Source organism: Emys orbicularis, chromosome 3 (genome assembly GCF_028017835.1).
Source record: "Emys orbicularis isolate rEmyOrb1 chromosome 3, rEmyOrb1.hap1, whole genome shotgun sequence".
In the NCBI taxonomy this organism is placed as follows: Eukaryota; Metazoa; Chordata; order Testudines; family Emydidae; genus Emys; species Emys orbicularis.
Window position 1 is genome coordinate 52,812,632 of NC_088685.1, and position 12,918 is coordinate 52,825,549.

Consider the following 12,918-nt stretch of genomic DNA (forward strand, 5'->3'; position numbering starts at 1 on the left):
TGTCCAATTGCTACTAAACTTTTTGGTGAAAACTGAAACAAAAAAGTCATTTAGCACTTCTGCCATTTCCACATTTTCTATTATTATTACCCCACACACACACTGAGTAATGGGACTGATCTGTCCTTGGTATTCCCCTTGCTTCTAATGTATTCGTAGAATGTTTTCTTGTTACCCTTTATTTCTCTAGCTTTCCCTTAATTTTATTCATATTTTTACAAAACCATAAAACTCAAGAAGCAACACAAAAAAGTGGAGAAATAAAGATCTGTTCCTAACAACAACATTACAGTCTAAGGAAATGAAATTAAAATAACGAGGAGTCCGGTGGCACCTTAAGGACTAACAGATTTATTTGGGCATATTTATTTGGACTCCTCATTGTTTTTGTGGATACAGACTAACATGGCTACCCCTCTGATACTTGAAATTAAAATATACTTCTAAAGAGAGGCTGGTAAATACAGCTGAGTTAGCAATCTATACTTTAAGCCAAACAAAGTGAGAAAACACAATGACTGTGGAAAAGGGAAAATCATAGAACAGGGGTAGTCAATAGGCAGACTGCTGGCCAAATCCAGACTGCCAGACGCTTTTGAAGGGATTGCAAAATCCTTTTATTTACCTATGCTTACATTGCCTGTTGCTGCCTTTGACAGCCTGAGCTACCAGCTGTCAAAGGCAGCAACAAGGATGTAAGCCCAGGGCTGACCACCAGAGCCCTGCTGCCCCGGGGCTGACCCACAATGTGCCCCACAATGCCCCACACTGTCAGTTAAATCAGTGGAAGCATTTGTGGTGAGGACGCGCATTGCTGACAGAGGGATCATAATGTGGACATGAAAAACTGCAGAAATGACTGCAGTGGCTGTACATTGACCTAACTTAGGTTGACTTAATTTTGTAGTGTATACTTGCCTTTATTATTATTGTTATTGCAGTGTGGAAAATGTTTCTCTGGAGTCTGGACCTTGACTATACCTTGACCAAGAAATTTGGACCTTGATAAAAAATAGACTATCCCTGTCATACACTACATTTCTATATAGGTAACCCTGAGAATGGAGGAGACTAACAGTCAGTGGATTTGGTTAGTGTGTACCATACCCTTGCCAGTTCTGATTCACTTTAGACAACATCTAAATCCATATTGAAAATAGTGCAAAGCATAAGAACTAAAGACTGTGCTGAAGTAGCTGAAAATATGTTAGAGTCAGAACAAAAGGAAAAGTCATAGCAGGAAAATAACAAAATGCCAGTACAAGATACAAGGACCAAATTCTCATCTGCCTCTAGAACTTGGATATGGTGATGTGGGAAGCCATCAGGGAGCTGGTTGCAACCCCTTGATCCTGTGCCTTGGCATAAGCTAGAGCTGCTGAAAAGCAGCTGTAACTCATGCCACTGACACAAGGTGACCTTACAACACTGGAGAACTGGGTATAGGGGAGATCCACTCTGCCACACTGCCAACATGCACCTGCTTTTCTTTCTCCCAAGTGTAGGGGGCAGCTGGCACAATCAGCACAAAGTGGACGTAGTGAACCAGAGAATACAGTCAAGACACCTTACCCTTCTGTGCTCCTAAAGACTCCTTTTTCTCACTGTGCATCTCCCATCCAACTTTTGACCAGTCCCAAGTTTGCTTCTCTCAAAAATAATCAGACTTTCTAAAACCTTTTATTTTGGGGGGGACAGGTTGGAAGAAATCACATGGGCATGTGTAAGTATGAGATATTTCAGTCCCCAGAATAACTGAAACCATTAAGAACAAATGAAAATAGGGCTTTATAAATTCCACCTCCACTTTAAGTGCAGGATTACTGTCCTTGACACTATAATTATACGTAGAGAACACAAAGCTCTCCTTGTGCTCAACTTCCAGTTTATAAACACTTGTGGTGTTCTGTCCAAAGCAGGTAAAAGGCCATAAAGCTAACAGGATGGCACTAGTGATAAGAACTATCCTGCTTGATTTGTGGGCTGTAATTATTATTTATGTGGCAGTAGCATTCAAAGTATATGCTTTACATGTAAACTTTGTCTTTTTCCACTTGTCCAGGATTTTGTGGCCATGATTTGTTAACTGTTAATGTAAAATTAGAATCAGATTAAGGTATATTCAGCCCAGAACCCTTGGGATTTCAAAAGAATCTTGTTTAGCTTTCCCTTAAAGTGGCATTTAGGTTTTTACAGGGAAGATTCTTTCTGATATGTACATTGGTATCTAGTGAGTGATGGAGGATGTGGGACTTTCCCCACACCTATGGCCCAAGTAAAAGCCAAGCAGAATTACAGCCCTTGTACTCTGGGGAGCAAAGGAACAGGTATTATGCTATTCCTGCTTCCCCTGGGGACACAGTGTCCCTAAGGTTGGGGGCAATGGGAGGTGCTGATCCTATGCCGGGGAGAAACACAAAGACACATTCTTTGATCCAGAATCTGGCTCATAGAGTGTAAATATTGCACGTGATCTGACATCCCTGAGGAGAAGTGCTACCAAATTAGATATTATTTGGCCAACATATGTCGGATAGAGAGAGTTGTGTATGTAGTACTGATTTTAAAAGCCTAAACATGGTGTTGTCCCTTGGCCAAGCAGCAGCAGATTTTAGAACTTTGCAGTAAGGCAATTTCCTGTTGCAAGAAGCTGTGTATCTGTTTTTCTCCTATTCTATTTTTATTCAGAATACAAGTCCTGTTTATCTTACATAGAGATGGCAAAAAAGGAAAGCAAAGCTACCCCAGACAATTCCACCTGCAAAAAGCCTAGTGAAGACTCCAGTAGGTCCAGTCCTGTGCCCAGACAGCATTGTCTCATTGGCCCAGGGTTTCTCAGCATACTGTTTGTTCCTGTGTGCCCCTGTATTCTTGCTTGGGAAACCCTTAGCCTAAGACCATACAGCGTGAAGGAATGGAGTCCAATGTCCTCCATGCTAAGAATGGACTAACTCAAGTGGACATGGCTATTAACTCCCACTGCTGTCCAGTAGTTCTATAACATGAAGAAACTCCTCAAAGTCCTGTTTGGCTTTCCTGCACATCCCCATTTAGAAAAACGACTGCTTAACCTACACAATCCTCATAATGACCATCAGTATGCAGTTGCTGTAGCCAGTTCCTGTGAGCAACGGCTCTCTTCATTTAAGCCTGTCCATCAAGTGTTTGATAACAAGTATTTGTGTCAATAATTCATCACATACATTTCACTACCACTTTAGACAGAGGAAGAGTTTTGTGTTTACAAGTGCAATTCCTGTGTGTCTGGTGAAGTCTGAATGAACCACAGTGGCAAGAGCAGACAGAGGGTGGGAGAATGTAATGGCTATCTTTTTTGCATCAATGTTGACTGTACAGAAATAAGCAGAGTTTAGTACCACATAGAGTAAGATGAACTCTAACTGCGATGTGAATCACTCAGACTCCAAACTGAGCCAATAGGAGCATTCAGGACATAACTGTCAATCTGTCACAGACAGACAGTGCAGTACAGGTGGCAAGTTTTCCCTTGTTTATTTTTTTCTCTCATTCAAAATAGTGGAGTAATTCATTTGCTAAACAATAAACTACAAGGGTGACGTTGATATTCATCAGATTGCTCATCATCTGAGACAAATTATTGCTTCCCAAGCACCCTCACCCATGAAGAAGGCATATGACTGCATGCACTCCCCTAGGGGTGCTCACAGTGCTGACATTGTTGAGTGCTATAGAGGGGGCACATTTGAGCAGAATGAAGGAATAATTGTGGATCTTCCCCTTCTTGGTATTAGTGGGGGAGCACAAGGCATATATTTTCCAAAGGTGTAGCATGGACCATCTGTGAGCTCATTCTCTCAGATCAGATCTAGAGGCATTATTCCTACCTCTGTGCTATGCAGGTTTAAGAATGGTGCACAGGACTAGGAGCCAGGTTCTTTTCCTGACCACTTATGCCATCATATTGCCTCCAGAGGCTATCTGGGCTATCACACCAGCACAGCGAGATCTCTGAGAAGAATGGGCATGTAGCTGCTGCTGCACCATTCCAGGGGCTGAACTTTCTGGACTAAAAATGTTTTATGGCCACCTCTCATGCACTCTGTCTCACACTTTGTAAGCTGCATTGTCTCAGAGGACTTTCTTGACTGGTCATGCATGAAGATCAGTTTTGCCAGCTGTTGCAATTTCAAAGCAAATTGTTTGCTATTTGGTGTTTTTCTTAAAGCACTAGCTCCTGAAGTGATTTTATTTTGTAAGAATCTCAGCTTACTTTTTAAATCAAAATTTCTAGTTTTCATGGTATGTTAGTACAGAGGTGGCATATGTGAAACCTATGGTTTCCATGTGGGGTGATAGTTGATTGGTTGATTGATTAATTGATTGACTGCTAATGTATCCTGGGCATTATCTATGTGAAATCCTGCTGTGGATGACAAACCTAGGGAATTTCAACACCATGATGAGCAGAGGTCTATTATTTGCTCTAGAAAACAATGTCTTGAGCTGGATATCTGTAGACACTATGAGTCCTAGGTTTCTTTTGTCCTTTGCTTCACAGGTCATATGGAGGCACTCAAACGTTTTTGTTTCTGGGATATGGCATCATCTAAGACTAGAGAGGAATGACTACCAGGCCTCTTCTTTTCCCCATGTTCTAGCTGTGATGCTCCCTGGGGCTACCTAGGGTTGTGAGGTACCTTGCTACCACCTGCCCTTAGCATGAGGTTGCCTTGTCTGTGCCTGCTGTGGGTTAGTATCCCAACTCTACCAGCCTCTGGCAATACAACCACTGCCTTCTAGGACTCTCTCTTTCCAGATTAATGATAGGAACACTCCAACTGCCAAGTCCTCCAAGCGTGCCCTTGGAATGCCAAGCCCCCGTTCCACTGGGCATTCATAGAATTCACATATCCTTTACTCCCAAAGGAATAGTACACACCAGTTTACCAGTTTCATGTCAGGACCACCACTCTGCTCAACTCCCAGATGTGTTTATAGTAAAAACAAGAAATTTATTCAACGAACAGAGACTTTAGAAGAAGCGAGTAGAATAAATGGGACCAAATGGTTACATACAAAATAAAACATTCACACACATTCTAGAACCTAGTTTTTCTCATCAGCATTTTTTCAACCCTGTAGGCTGCAATCTCTTTTCCATTTCATAAGCCACACTCTCAGCTTGTCCCCTCAGTAAAGGATGCAGCTTTGTACCTCTAGTTACAGTCCAAAAATCCATTGTCTTCACTTGAAAACAGGACTATCTCCTCTGGGTTTATTTCTTCCTGTAAATTCCCTTTCTGGAAGATTTCACAGTCCCTTCATTAGCATTTTGCTCAGATTGTAAATGGGCATCCATTGTGAACCATACAATACTCAATTTACATGTAACCAGACAGATAAACATCTCTTGCCTGAAAGAAACTTGCATCTCCTGTTTTGGTGACAATCCCCAAGTCACAGACATTAAGAACATAATTTTCAGTGTATGTACATCACTACTTATATAATATCCATACATACATTTCACAGTGGGGACAAGTGTGACACACACTTTCAGCAGAGACCTTACATGACAATCTTTGGCAAACTTGTATGTAGATACCAGACACAGGAGATCCCTGTAACACCCCTGTCCCCTCTGTCTGTTGGCACCAAGAGGTCCCTGGATCACAGTAGCTACGACCATGAGTAATCCCATTGACTTCAATGAAAAGTCTGTACAAAATGTAAGTAAATGAAAACATATCTGAAACAAAGTAAAGATAATGTAGTAATTTAAAATTTATTTTAAACTGAAAGAACTTTCAGAAACAACCTAATATTTTATCCTGGAAAAAAATGGAGCACTGTACCTTGAAAACTAAGTCTCCAAGGCAGCAAGCCTAGATCTTTAACCAAACAGGTGGTTGAGTACTGCCAACAATAGGATGCAAGAAGTGGGCAGAGTCCAAATGCATCTGAGTCCAACAGACATGGATGTTGACAAGAAGCTATTTAATCAGCCTAATTCATCTGTCAATACTTACTTTAAACTTGTTTTTTAAATGTTATATTTAATATGGACAGCTGATTTAAAAAGATCTTAAATAGAAATCAGAAAATGTTATATTTTGTCTACTTATAGCAAAAGGCAGCAAAAAAAGTTTACATTAAAAGAGAGGGAGATTTCAAAAGATACTAATCAATAAGCAGTATTCTATTATCTCCCTATCTCATCAAAGAACTGGAAATCTTGGGAAAGAAAATGGTGGTCTCTAAACCTGTATTTCAGTTTTAAAATACACTTCAAAGAGCACTAAAAAGCATAAACCAAATTACTTTAAACCCACATGTAATATCCCTTCTTTGAAAATCATGTAGGGTTGGAAACACTTTTTTTTAAATGAGCATTTTAAAACTTGGGTTTTGCCCTTTAAGAGCAGAAGCCAGGAAGTACAAATGTTCAGATTGCCTTCTGCTGGGTGCAGTCTGCCAATAGCCAGAACACAGAGTCCTCCTCACAGCTACAGTAAAAAAAACTGTGGCTCCAGAACTTCAGCTCCAGGACTAGTCCCTCTTTCCTCTGAAATTAATACAATTTCTAACCCTTTGGCTCTTTGTTCTTTCATTATGCTACATAACTTGTTGTAATACTGGATTGTTACTGTTCCTCATTCTTACTAATTCAGCAACCAGAAATTTTAGCCAAAAAGAATGGGTTGATAAAAAAATTACATCCAGGCCTTTGAAGCCTGGGATTTGTAAATGCTCAGTTAAAGGAGTTATCTCATTTACTTCACTGGAAGCTGAATTGGACTCCAAAGGCCTGATTTTCCACTTCTTTGCATCTTTTGTATATATTTACACTTGTGCAAAATAGGTATAAAGTGATACCATTCTAATTAGGTCACAGTTTCACCCATTTTGCATTCACAATGAACAGGTGTAAATGACTTCACAGGATGAAAAGAAGTGGAAAATCAAGCCCAAAAGTAGTTTGGGGACAGAGAGCAAACAAAGATTGGTGTCTGCTTAAGGGTGGAAATCAAGAGGTAAGTCAGAACCTTTTTAACTCTCTTGTGCTGAGTTTGCACTTGACTAATTTGATGTTTGATTTTTAAAGTATCAGATCTTTTCCACTTCCAGCATTGAGGATTCTTGTTCAGACCTGGAAGTTGTACAACTTGAGTTAACTGATCTACTGAGGATATGGTGAAAATAATAAAGAAAATGGACAATACCCTTGGATATTCACATGCAAATAGATGTGTCCACTAAATATTGTCACTGTGATTTCTGACAAAATCAAAATTAGGCTTGAAATGAACCTTGAGTGTTCTGGGCTTAGAGGTAGCAGAGATTGATTATACAATGATTTTTCACTAACAAAATGAAAGTTTTAGGATTTCACTTGTCTACACAAAAAAGATGATAGAGGAAGCATGTCCTCTCTGTCACATTGCTAGTCAGAGATTTTATTATTGTCACTGAAGTACAAGCAAATGGTAGCAGAGACCCACAACTCTGCCTCTGCATTTTCTTTTTTAAATATTGTTGTTATTTATTCTTAAGTAAGATAAGTGAGTCAAACCAACAATACTACAACCATATAAGGTATAGGCAACAAGTAAAATGTAAGCCATTTTTAAATAATTCAGAATCCTATTCCTTTTTATGTGACAAATGAACTAGTCAGATATATATGTCCAAAAGTAATGGCTGCCTTGGGCCAAATTTTCAAACTTGAATGCCTGATGTCAGTCCATACTTAGACACCTAAATAAGTGGCCTGGTTTTCAGAGATGCTGAAAGCTAATGCTTTCCATTTAAGTGAATAAGGTGGTCTCATGATTAAGGTACCAGACTGGGTCTCAGGAGATCTGGATAGAAGAAGGGACTTTCAAATGTACCTTAGGGATTAAGGAGCACAAGTCCCATTAATGAAAAGAAATACAGATACATGTGTCTAACTTCGGGCACATATGTTCGAAAATTTGGGCCTATATTTTCTTAGGCCCTCAAATTAATGTACATGTGAAGTTAGTTATTAAGGTCATAAATGTTATGCTATTCTTCAGCTTCAGAGCCACCAACTAAAAAGTGTTGAAGTCCTACAAGGTGGGGGGGAGGGAGAATTACTGTGCTCTCTGGAAATTCACATACATTGCATCCACCTTCTATCTGAAGAGAGAATATATGCATCTACAGCCATATCACTGTGCTGTGACCCCATCAGAAACTCACAAGCTAAATGGAGGTAGGTCTGGTTAGTACTCTGAGTCAGAACTGAACATCTATCTCCCAATATGATGTTAGATGGTACTGGGATGCTGTCTTTCAGATAAGATATAAAAGTGAGGTGCTAACCACTGGTAATGATGAACGGGACAATGGCACTTTAGTTTATGACAAAAGTAGGAGTGTAATCCCTGATGTGCTGGCAAATTGGATAATGACATTTTGTTTACCTAAAATTCTAGTTTCAACAGATTACAATGTTCCTCATTTTCTACCAGGAGCTTCATTTCAGAGTGGGTATAATTTGTGATGAAAGGCATTATTGTGCCTATTTTAGAATTTTTGCTTTATTTTCAGTGCTATGTTTGCATTATCATTGGTCAGTTGTTACCATGAAAAAAAATGTCAGTTTTTCACATTTGTTGCCCGTGATATCATCATATTGATCTCAAAATGTGTGGATGTGGAATCGTTAGCACTATCTGAAACACCAACACAAAACAGATAGCAAGAAGTATTACAAATTCGTGTAGAAATCTTACTTCTCCTTCGAGTGATTGTGCACCATTTACATTCCACTATAATTGTATGTGTGCCAATGCAATAGAATCTTGCCCAGTAGTACCAGTGGGCAGCACATGTGCCCCAGCTATCCTTGTGCATGGAGCTGAGTATAAAAGGGATGTGGCCATTGCCTCCCTTTCAGTTTCTTCTTACCACCCCAGCAAGAGTAGGAGCTCCTCGTTGCTCTAGAGCTTTGGTTTTCTTGAGTAACCAGCTTTAAAAATAAAAATGGTACATAGTTTTTCAGAGTTTGTATTGTTGTAGTTTGATTAGATAGTTTTATGCTTTGTGCTCTGCATGTCTCTCTTTCCATGCACAGATCCCCAAAATTTAAACAGTGTACCACTTGCAGTGTTGTGATACCTGTGCGTGATAGACACTCAAAGTATCTGATTTGTTTGGGGGAAGGAACAAATTAGGTACAAATGCCCCATACAGACTTCTTTCCCAGCAAGGCCAAAGAAGTCAAGGGAATTCCACGGCAGAGTCTGTTCGCTAGAGAAGGCAATGTGTCTCTCTTCAGAATCTGACCGTGACCACATGAGGATGGAGAGATCTTCTTTGAGAAGTGCACTCGCAGCTGCTCTGGCCCGAAAACCTATATCTGGAGAAAAGAGACGTTGTTCTTCTCCTGTTGCCTTCTTGATGCAGAAAACGTTTCTTCATCCTCTGAGGCTGATAGACTGCATAGGTTTTATACTTCTTCCCACACCTGGGACAAATCATCTAAAAAGTCCTCCGGTACAGAGTCAAAGTTTGTTCATAAACATCTGTGTTCATTGGTTCTAAAGTGGCACCACTGACCCCGGCTCCGGCAGTGCTGTCAAGACCGCTGCCTTCATCTTTCCTATTGGTCAACTACTTCAACTCTAAAAAAACCAACGAGGAGTCCTTGTGGCACCTTAGAGTCTTCACCTCCTCCAGAAGAATTTAATATCTTTCAAGATATTATAAGAAGGGTTGCCGCTTTGCCAGGTGTGCTGGAAGTTGTGCAGGACAATCTGCACAAACTCTTAGACATTCTGCAGACTCCAGCCCCTGGAAGGGTTATTTCCTAATTACCCCAAAAAGATGGTCTCACGCCCACTTTGGATTTGAGAAAATGGAACATGTTCATCAAGAAAATCAAATTTAGGATGATCTCCCTTATGTCTATTTTACCTCACCTGGATACTGATATGCTGCCCTTGATTTACAGGAATGCATACTTTCATGTGGTGGTACATCCCGGCCACAGAAAATACCTTTGATTCGCTGTTGGGAACATGCGCTATATTATTGCCTTTTGGTCTATCCCCAGCCCCAAGGCTGTTCACCGAGTATATGTCAGTGGGTAGTGGCCCATCTCTGTTGTTCCAGCATTCAAATTTTCCTTATCTGGATGATTGGTTAGTCCAAGGAACATCAAAAGTTCATGTCTGACACAGCAGCAGTAGCATTAGAGATTTTTTAAGTGACTTAAGAGCCTAAGCATACCGACAACCACATTGTTGCTTTACAAATGTCCACTATAGGTATGTTGCTGAATAAGGCTGTCAAAGTGGAATGAATCTCAGTAGAATGGGCTGTTGTCCTTAGAGGAGGAGGAGACTGTAGCCAGATCATAGCAGAGCTTGATACAGTCAGAAATCCATTGTGATATATACTGAGCTGTAACAGGTTGTCTTTTAATCCTTTCACCATAGTCTACAAGAAAAAACATCTAGGAGATGACCTGTAGGGGCTCTCCACATCCTGGCTCCTTCCAGACACAGCAGAACTGCATCATTCCCACTGCCTAATGGGCCATCAACATCAACAGCAGGAGGTGCAGGATTTGCTCAGAAATGTTATAAATATCTGTGGGATAAAATGTTCAAAAAATCCCACTCCTAAGTGTCTAACCTAACTCTAACTCACTTTTGAAAATAGGATTTAGGCTCTTAAGTCACTTAGGCACTTTTTGAAAACTTTACCCATCATCTTTTAAATTGTCTAAAAGCCAGCTCCTGAAGTTCTTACTCAGTTTTTACTCAGTCAAATTCCCATCAGGACTGAGTGAAAACTAGATAAGGACCTCAGGATGTGGTCTGAAATTAATAATGTTAAAATAGGAAATATGCTGTTTTATTAATAAAGGGTAGCAACAGCACATCAAAAGTAGAAAGTGAGGTGGTTCTCCAAACATGTGAAAACACAAAACACTAAAACAGTATTTGTGGCGAGTTTTGTAAACAACAGTATTGATAACTATGAACATAGTGACTTCTGAGTTTCCATTTACTGGAGGTGTTTTGTTGTACCTTTTTGTCCTGTTCAAAAGGTTACTGGTTCTGGAAGTTTCTATTGAAGGCTGGACTTGCTGAATTGCTATAGAGTTTTGAAAAGCAGCTTCCTAAATTGTATGGCTCATGGATTTCTTTATGGTAGCATAAACATTGATGGCAAAGAGTTCTAGGCTTTGTTCTGATTTTGTGCCCACTGAACGATATGATGTGTCTGCTTTCAAATCCTTTCCTGTCAAAGTTTGTAACGCAAGTTGTTCTCAGACTGTAGTTTGTGTAGATTTCTGATATTTTCAGTATGTCTCCTGCTCCCAAAATTGAATCTTAATTTGTGGCATGTTTCTTAGATGTGTTCTGGAATTAAAACATGTGCCTACTTCCCTGTGTCACTGTTTTTTTGTTACTCTGAAGGACTGTGGAACAACTTTTCTATCTATTTGCATCTAAGAAGTTGAAATTAATCTTCTCTGTATTATGTGAGTTTCTTTCTTCAACATAGGTTTCCTAGCTTTGTACAATTTCTTTTGGTGTGTCAATTATCTACAACAGGCTATGAGAGACTAGATGAAATCCTGTCCCTATTGAAGTCAATGAGAGCTGTTTCACCCTTCTTGCCTTTGTTGTGAACATAATCTTGGATTTTCTGAATTCCTTATTCTGAACTATATCAGAGTTTGACAGTTGTGAGGAGAGGATTAAGCTCTAGAATTCATCATGAGGAGATAGCAAGGGGCTCTGAAGGCTTCAAGAGGAAGATCATGCCAGGGCATTTGCTATATTGAGAGAGTTATCCAACTGTATAGCGTTTTGGGTTAGGCCATTTGTCTAGAAGGGGAAAATGTGGCTACATCCAGCAGGTTGGAGAGCACTGAGATACATGAGGAGCACTGAAAGGATTAAACATCAAGAAAGGGATTAGACTGGGTACCTGTGTGGAAATCACTGACTGCAAGGAGAAATATATGAATCTTCAGATTTGCTTAGTTTACTGAAAACAAGGGTTCCAAGAGTTAATATACAGAAGACACTCTTCAACTGAAACATGTTTTTGTAGGCCTGCAATAAACTCTGTGACAAGATGGCCGATGTTAGTATGGTGGGTCTAGGGTGACCAGACAGCACGTGTGAAAAATCGGGACGGGGGTGGGGGTAATAGGCACCTATATAAGACAAAGCCCCGAATATCGGGACTGTCCCTATAAAATCGGGACATCTGGTCACCCTAGGTGGGTCCTGCGCTTTTCTTGGCGGGGGCTAAGATGCCACCCCTTGCCCCTGCTCTTGGGGCACCGAGGGCCCCGCTAGTGGCCCAGGAAGGTGGTAAAGGAGGGAAGCAGGGGGAGGGGTCTGGGTTTGCTCCTCACTCTGAGCCCCAGCCCCTCTCAACCCTTGCGGGTTCTTACTCTCTTCCTCCTTGGGTGGGGTACCTTCGGTCCTTAGATGCTGGGGAAGGGAGTCTCCCTCCCCTGCTAGGGCAGGGTCTCCCTTACTTCAGTTCTCTAATCTTTCAAGCCTCATATCACACCTCCAAGCTCCAGTCCTCTCTCCTTCCTCCTTCTCTCTGACTGCCTGAAGCAGGGGGTTTTATTAGGTTCCTGACAGGGCCTTAATTGACTGCCGGTGCTCCAATTAACCTGTAGCCACCCTCCCTAGTCTCCAGGGAACCACGCCTTAATTAGTCTTGGGTTTATATATTTCCCCTCTATCACTGCTCCCTGACCCTCCTGTATCACAACTTTCATTGTCAAGTTTCTCAGCAAGACATTCCAAAGTGTTCTTAACAATATGTATCATCCGCCTTGAAATTTTCACACCAGAGAAAATTTCAGCTGTGTTCTTTTAGAGGATAGGGTCTACCACTGACTTGCTGTGTGAATTTGGGCATATC